The following is a 9,449-nucleotide window of genomic DNA, read 5'->3' on the forward strand; positions in this document are numbered from 1 at the left end:
TAGCAATAATTTACTAAACATCCTATTACATAACACGTGAGCATTACTATACTAAAATATTAGCCCCTACACATTGGGGTGATAATTACCTCCTTATTAGACCAAATACTAGGTATAAACTGTTGTGCAAAATAAACAAACAATGATACAATACAAAACATACATATATTTAACACATATACATAACATATTAAGCCGCCGCCCGACTCACATATGGATCCCATAATCAGTACCACCCAATATTTCAGTACATACTATAGTAATAACCCACACATATTCTTGTTCCTCTAATTTTCATCTGCTTGCTCATCTCCTCACAGTTCTTCATCATAATTTTGCTGTAGCACATTTTCACGGAACTGATAGGGGTGTAATTGAGCAACTTGATGAAACCATCACCACCAGGCAAAATAGACCGCAACAGAACAATTCTAGAAAATTGTTCGCCTCAGTAGGCGCTTTCAAGAACGAGGGTATAGCAGGAGGAATATAAGAAGAGGATATCGGAGGGCTTTGATGACTGACAGAAATGACCTCCTATATAAACGGAAACCATCTGAACAAACCAATGGGTTTAATACGGTACGTTTTATTACCCCCTACCATAACAAATGGCATCAATTCAAAGAGATTCTTTACAAACATTGGAATGTCTTACAGTCTGACCCCGTTTTGAGGAGAATTCTACCTGAGAGACCCATGATCGTGGCCAAAAGAACAAAAAACCTAAGGGACATTCTGGTCCACAGTTTATATGATCCAGGGAGGGGCATAAATTCCGCAGGGACCACCGACTTTGGGTTTTATCCATGTGGCCTATGTAAGGCCTGTGGAAACCATATTAAAACTAAAACCTTCTCTAATTTCAATGGCACGAAAACGTTCACTATTAGAAAGAGAATCACATGTGCTTCCCGTGGCGTTATATACCACGCCACTTGCCCATGTAACAAAGTTTATATAGGGCTGACTACACGGGAATTGAAGATTCGGACACGTGAACATTGCAGGGATATTATGAATGCTAAAACTGCACAGGAAGTGTCAACACTCAAAACTATACCGAGACACTTCAGACAGTACCATCAATGTAACCCACATGGCCTGAAAATAAAAGGTATAGATTTGGTATCCCTGGGAATTAGAGGGGGTAACGTTGGCAAAGTGCTGGCACAAATGGAGAGTCGGTGGATTTATTGATTGGGCATGATTGCACCACAGGGCCTAAACGAAAGCTTCGGTTTTGGATCATTTTTGTAGGAAATTAGTGCAGATTTTTGTGGTCTCCTTCATCAAAATTAGAAGTCTTTTAGGGGAGGGGTTGTTTTATTTTTGATTTTTTTATTATTTTTTTGTATATTTTGAGTATCTATAGTTGTTTATTTGTGTATTAATAGTATTTTATTTTTCTAGAATTGTTCTGTTGCGGTCTATTTTGCCTGGTGGTGATGGTTTCATCAAGTTGCTCAATTACACCCCTATCAGTTCCGTGAAAATGTGCTACAGCAAAATTATGATGAAGAACTGTGAGGAGATGAGCAAGCAGATGAAAATTAGAGGAACAAGAATATGTGTGGGTTATTACTATAGTATGTATAGAAATATTGGGTGGTACTGATTATGGGATCCATATGTGAGTCGGGCGGCGGCTTAATATGTTATGTATATGTGTTAAATATATGTATGCTTTGTATTGTATCATTGTTTGTTTATTTTGCACAACAGTTTATACCTAGTATTTGGTCTAATAAGGAGGTAATTATCACCCCAATGTGTAGGGGCTAATTTTTTAGTATAGTAATGCTCACGTGTTATGTAATAGGATGTTTAGTAAATTATTGCTAATAATAATGCACCATGCACTTTATATATACAGTTTTATCTTAATATGTGTAAATTGAGCACCGCATCACTATTATCCCATTTCGCTGCTACTGCGGCGTCTCTGCCGGGCTGTGTGCATGCGCGACTTGGACCGCTCCGGAGCGTCCTGCTTCGGTCATCTGGGGGGACGCTGGACTTCCGTTGGGCGTTCCGCTCTCCGGAACTCTGCGTCTCCTTGACCGGCGCTCGGACGCCCTTGTTTGGAGACGGACTCGGAACCGGATGCGCCGTCATGCCCGGCAGTTGTGACTCACATTAAGACCCATGACGACCGTTACCAACAACACTGACTAGCGATTGGTCCCTGCTCATTGCCTGGATATTGTTGCGTGCCAAGCGCAAATGTTCATTGGTCACCGGGCATTTAAATAGACCGCCTACCTCCCTCACTATACACGCCCCCGGAAGAAGAACAGGCGAAACGCACGTCGGGGTGGGACTTTTCACCGAGGCAAAGGCAAACCACAGGTAATACATCTTTATTCATTTAACGATATAGATTCTTACTTGGTCTATTGACTTCAAACAGATCAGTCCTGGTACTGCAGTGTCCCTCTGGCACACTTTCCATCTAGGTCCTGATGGTCCAGTTGGTTCCTGTTAATGCTATTTTAGTAAAGGTCACTGTTGTGAGTATCAGGCTGTGATATATGATATATATATATATATATATATTGGCCAATAGAAGTGAGATGTAGCACTAAGTTGGAAATATTATCATGCCTTAGCCGTATGGTGTTTTTGTTGCATTTTTGAGGTATTCTGGTATTATGAATTATGTTTATGTAATTATTAATAAATTTGATATATATTTGCATTCCATGAGCCACGTGTCATTTTCTTGCATGGCTTTTTTAGTTATGATTAGTCCACGGAATGTGACCAAGCTTGTTTTGGCGTTAGGTTAATTGGATTAATATGTATATACCTGTATGTTCTGTTTTTAGACAGAGAATCCACCTGTACATTATGGATTATAAAGCCAGGGAATCTGCCTGGCGGCAGAAAGCAACTAATATGTTTAAACCGGGTACCTCTAAGGCAACTAGTGAGACTTCTATATCCGATAAGGAGACTTTCAGACAATATAAGAATGCTATGTTTAAAAAGACGAGGATTTGGTGGACTAAAACATCCCTAGAGAATTATGTTAGCCATGAGATTGTCCCAAGAGGTTTGAGGATTCAGCTTTTTCCAACCTTCGATTTAAATGATGAAACATTAATTAAACGATGGTCAGCCGCGGCATCCGCATGTTCGCTGGAATTCTTAAGAATCATCATTGAAAGTAACTCCCAGACATTGAAAACTATTGAATGTGAACTGGAAAAGTTAGAATTAATGATGAAAAAAAGAGATCAAGCAAGACATTTTGGAGGCATGGTCTGTAGATCTCAATAAAGATATGGAGAAATGGGAGACGGAGATTTGTGATAAAAAACTCAAAAAATATCAGAGGGATTTGACTGATTATGAGGAAAATAGAATTTTCTGTTGGCAATTCAAAAAAGAGGCAGTAAGAAGATCAAGGCCACGGGAGACATCATTTAGTTCAACATCATCCGTGTCAGAACAAAACGTGTCTGGTAATGAGCGTGAAACACATCGCTCTACTAAGTACAATACCCGCAATGGTGGGAATAAGAGACCAGTGGATTTCTTCAACAAGGGCTTTAAGAAAGGAAAGAGTGACCACCTAAAGGTAATAAATTTATCAAGCCATGAGTTAACTAAAACCCAAATTGCAGTTCTTGAAAAGGGTCTAACTTTTTCTCCTTCAAAATATCTAGACCCCTTTATAGCCATCAAGGACCTACATCTTTTTTCAAGGAAGGTGATTTTGCAGAGGTTACATTCTAAATCTGGCACTGAGGAAACATCGTTATCTGATATGGAGAGAGAGGCCTTGGATAATCTGGAGGCATTGGCGGAAGAGAGTGAGTATCCAGTGGCGAATCAGGACTTCCCTGTGTCACTTATAAATAGGTCCAAAAAATTTCCTCCACTAAGTATTTGTCCGGCAGTGGAGGTATATACTAGACTAGTTACGGAGGATATTGAAAAATTATGCCGTAGCGGATATGGTGCCAGCAACTGTAGTAAGGAAGAGCGAGAGGCAATTCTTAGTTTACAAAATTTGAATGATGTGGTTTACAAGCCCTCAGATAAAGGGGGGAACCTAGTAGCATGGCCCAATGAAATGTATGAAAAACAGGCATTCAAGTTATTGAATGACAAGAATTGTTATCGTAAGTTGTCATCCAACCCACTTCATACATTTCATGGGGAACTAATTGGGATCTTGGAGGAGGCTTTTGAGAAGGGGATAATCCCCCAAAAAATGGTGGAAACAATTAGAGAAATGCATCCCCGCCTCCCCACACTATATCTGATCCCAAAGGTTCACAAAAATGCCTTGGACCCACCCGGAAGACCCATAGTGTCTGGTAATGAGGGCCTTTGCGAGGTCGTCACCATGGTCATAGATCACTATCTTAAACCACTAGTTGGTGAATTGCCGTCATATATCCAGGACAACAACTCTGCATTGCGCAGATTGGATAATGTACATCTAAGTGATGGGGCGATCATGGTGACGGCCGATGTTGAGGCCCTGTATACCTCTATACGACACCAAGATGGTCTTAGGGCGGTATCCTGGTATTTAAAAACTTCGAATTTAGATGGTGATCTCGTTACTCTACTACTACGGTTGCTGGAGTATGTACTCACTCACAACATCTTTGTATTCAAGGGTGCTGTGTACAAGCAATGCCAGGGCACAGCGATGGGGGCTTGCTGTGCCCCATCGTATGCTAATTTATTTCTCGGTTCATGGGAACGGCAAATTTTTGTTTGTGATCCTATACCTCATGCCAGCCTGATTTCAGGCTGGATGAGGTATATTGATGACATTTGGTTTATTTGGGAGGGGTCCATTGAAGAATTATCCACCTGTATGGAGGTATTAAATCAAAATGAATTAAACATCAAGCTCACTTACCATAGTGGCAGAAGTGTTGAATTTCTGGATCTATCTATCAAAGCTGATGATAAAGGCTTTCTGTTCACAGATTTGTACAGAAAGCCTACATCTACGAATGCCTTCCTCCATGCCACCTCCGCACACCCTCCAGCGACGATTAGAGGAATCCCCACAGGACAATTTTTACGCGCAAAAAGAATCTGTACAAATCCTGAAGATTTTGAATCACAAGCAGCAGACCTCAGTAGGCGCTTTCAAGAACGAGGGTATAGCAGGAGGAATATAAGAAGAGGATATCGGAGATCTTTGATGACTGACAGAAATGACCTCCTATATAAACGGAAACCATCTGAACAAACCAATGGGTTTAATACGGTACGTTTTATTACCCCCTACCATAACAAATGGCATCAATTCAAAGAGATTCTTTACAAACATTGGAATGTCTTACAGTCTGACCCCGTTTTGAGGAGAATTCTACCTGAGAGACCCATGATCGTGGCCAAAAGAACAAAAAACCTAAGGGACATTCTGGTCCACAGTTTATATGATCCAGGGAGGGGCATAAATGCCGCAGGGACCACCGACTTTGGCTTTTATCCATGTGGCCTGTGTAAGGCCTGTGGAAACCATATTAAAACTAAAACCTTCTCTAATTTCAATGGCACGAAAACATTCACTATTAGAAAGAGAATCACATGTGCTTCCCGTGGCGTTATATACCACGCCACTTGCCCATGTAACAAAGTTTATATAGGGCTGACTACACGGGAATTGAAGATTCGGACACGTGAACATTGCAGGGATATTATGAATGCTAAAACTGCACAGGAAGTGTCAACACTCAAAACTATACCGAGACACTTCAGACAGTACCATCAATGTAACCCACATGGCCTGAAAATAAAAGGTATAGATTTGGTATCCCTGGGAATTAGAGGGGGTAACGTTGGCAAAGTGCTGGCACAAATGGAGAGTCAGTGGATTTATCGATTGGGCACGATTGCACCACAGGGCCTAAACGAAAGCTTCGGTTTTGGATCATTTTTGTAGGAAATTAGTGCAGATTTTTGTGGTCTCCTTCATCAAAATTAGAAGTCTTTTAGGGGAGGGTTGTTTTATTTTATATTTTTTTATTATTTTTTTGTATATTTTGAGTATCTATAGTTGTTTGTGTATTAATAGTATTTTATTTTTCTAGAATTGTTCTGTTGCGGTCTATTTTGCCTGGTGGTGATGGTTTCATCAAGTTGCTCAATTACACCCCTATCAGTTCCGTGAAAATGTGCTACAGCAAAATTATGATGAAGAACTGTGAGGAGATGAGCAAGCAGATGAAAATTAGAGGAACAAGAATATGTGTGGGTTATTACTATAGTATGTATAGAAATATTGGATGGTACTGATTATGGGATCCATATGTGAGTCGGGCGGCGGCTTAATATGTTATGTATATGTGTTAAATATATGTATGTTTTGTATTGTATCATTGTTTGTTTATTTTGCACAACAGTTTATACCTAGTATTTGGTCTAATAAAGAGGTAATTATCACCCCAATGTGTAGGGGCTAATTTTTTAGTATAGTAATGCTCACGTTATGTAATAGGATGTTTAGTAAATTATTGCTAATAATAATGCACCATGCACTTTATATATACAGTTTTATCTTAATATGTGTAAATTGAGCACCGCATCACTATTATCCCCTTTCCCTGCTACTGCGGCGTCTCTTATGTTTGCTCTGCCGGGCTGTGCGCATGCGCGACTTGGACCGCTCCGGAGCGTCCTGCTTCGGTCATCTGGGGGGACGGGTAATACATCTTTATTCATTTAACGCTATAGATTCTTACTTGGTCTATTGACTTCAAACAGATCAGTCCTGGTACTGCAGTGTCCCTCTGGCACACTTTCCATCTAGGTCCTGATGGTCCAGTTGGTTCCTGTTAATGCTATTTTAGTAAAGGTCACTGTTGTGAGTATCAGGCTGTGATATATGATATATATATATTGGCCAATAGAAGTGAGATGTAGCACTAAGTTGGAAATATTATCATGCCTTAGCCGTATGGTGTTTTTGTTGCATTTTTGAGGTATTCTGGTATTATGAATTATGTTTATGTAATTATTAATAAATTTGATATATATTTGCATTCCATGAGCCACGTGTCATTTTCTTGCATGGCTTTTTTAGTTATGTCTAACAATAGTAGTCTACAAAGCTGATATTTGTGCCACCTGAGTGTGGCTGAGCAGAAAAGCACTTTGAGCTGTTGCATGAGATATCAGGGCTCCCAGCACAGCAGGCTTAGAGTGGTCCCTCACCCACCTATTAATTTAACTTAAATTCAAAGCTGTAATTGCTAGCCCAGACCCAATCTCATGCATGGCCTATTAAATTTTTACTGTGAGTCAATTTATGTCACTTTCCATGTTGTCTGCCCATAATTTGAGCTGTTTTGTCAACTATTGGGCCCTCGTGAAGGTTTGGTTTTGTCGCACATTGAATTCAATGGGGTCCGGTTATGTTCGTCGAACTAGAATAAATTTTGAATCTCTACTCATGACCAGAACTTGACAGCTTCACATATGCCTAAGAGGCTATAGATTTTAGGTCTGGAGACCCATGGCTTGTCTGTGAGTCATGGACTTTGACACACGGATGTGTGAACATGGCCTGAAGCATATGTCTAAGCAGTATTTAAAAAGGGAAACTTGTCAGCTATTGCACGATGGCTGTCTCCATAATTTTGTACAATAGGCAAAATGAATAAAAAAAAGTACTATAAGAAAATGTAAAAAAGTAATAAAACAAGAGTATGTTAAACACGTATGTGTTTTTGGTGCGTTTTTTAATGCAAATTTTAGTTGCGTTTTACAGTATCAGCAAAGTTTGAGATTTCCGAAATCTCATGCAGCTTATTTTTTTTCCCCTCACTATTTTGTGCAAAGCCAGATGTTTTGCAGAATGGAGCATGTCAATTCTTTCAGCATTTTTTCAGCGCATTTCACCCATTGAAAGCAATGGGGTGAAAAAAAATGTAGGTGTCAGGTTTTGCTGGATTTTTGGTGCCAAAACCTGATGAAGTAGAATCATTTTTTTTTTGGCACAAAAAAAAACAAAACTGGACTCACATTTCTTGACCCCTGTGTGACAGCTTCATATATTTCTATGAAGCTGTCGCACTCTTGTTAGATGTGTGGCCAGTCTATGCATTGCGATCCAATATCAGACTGCTGGAAATTGACTCTCAGGTGTTTAAATTGAGAGCAGCCCCACCCAGAGCTGACAGCTGGGAGAAACACTATCCAGAAATTAAACCGCTAACTTCAAGCCGAGGTAGACCACAAGTCCCAGAAGTAAAACAGGGCTACCGTATTGTTGCCCTTCGTCGCCCGCCAACCAAAGCAGACACAAAGGAGAAAGAGACTGGCAAAAAGGTCAGAGTGATTGTGGAGGCCATGCAATTTAACACAGCACTCCATCCATATGCACCAGTCGCATATCCCTTACATAGCCTGAAGATGTTTTGGGTCATTGTCCTTTTGCATCACAAATGTTGTTTCCTGTGAGATATGGGAAAATGATATGTAATTGATATCTGATGGAATTCCCTGTCAGATTCAGTGTCCCAAAAGATACCTGTGTCCCCAGCAATTATCACAGGGGTGTGAACTCTTGTGCAGAACTGGCTTCCTTTGTTTATCTCAGGCTGCCATTGTGGCACAACAGATCCCAAGCTAACCAGCGCAAGGCTCTGAGATATTGAATCTATAAAGTGACCTATAATAAAAGAATGCAATATCTCTGAGCCTAGCCGAGCACATAATCGGAATCTGCATCCCTTTCCCCACACGGGGCGCATGCCGCGGACCAAGTAGTGGGCTGGTTTCGGTACATCGATGATGTGCTTATGATTTGGAGCGGTGACTAGACCAGCCTAACCAAGTTCATGCAAAACCTCAACACAAATTGTTTTAATTTGAAATTCACATATATATGGGATCACAGTCGTATTAATTTTTTGGATATCACTCTGTGTGTTGCCGAGGATGGCTCAATTGAAACAGATCTCTATCGGAAAGAGACAGCAGTCAATTCATTACTGCATGCCTCCTCGGCACACAATTACTCCACAATTAAGGCCATCCCGGTTGGCCAGTTTCTGAGGAACAGGTGTGTCTGCTCTACGGAGGCCCGTTTTGAGGGGCAGTCCGCGACCCTTACCAATAGGTTTAAAGCCAGGGGGTACAGTAATCGGTGCATTAGGGCTGGGTACAGACATGCCAAACAAACCCATAGAGAGGACCTATTAATACCCTCCAAAAAAAGTGATCAGTTGAGAGATACTGAGGTCAGATTTATCTCTACGGCTAATTGCCGCTGGGATCTGATCCGTGATATCATGACCAAACCTTGGTCGGTTTTACTTACGGACAATGCCTTGGCAAAACACCTCTCCCCTTTTCCATGCACGGTACAACGCAGGGGACGAAGCTTAAAAGACAGTTTGGTTGCTAGCCACTATGTGGCTAAGCACAATACCTTCCTTACAAAAACTAACCCAAGGGTTGGGTGT

This window comes from Ranitomeya imitator, chromosome 1, assembly GCF_032444005.1.
Source record: "Ranitomeya imitator isolate aRanImi1 chromosome 1, aRanImi1.pri, whole genome shotgun sequence".
NCBI lineage: Eukaryota > Metazoa > Chordata > Amphibia > Anura > Dendrobatidae > Ranitomeya > Ranitomeya imitator.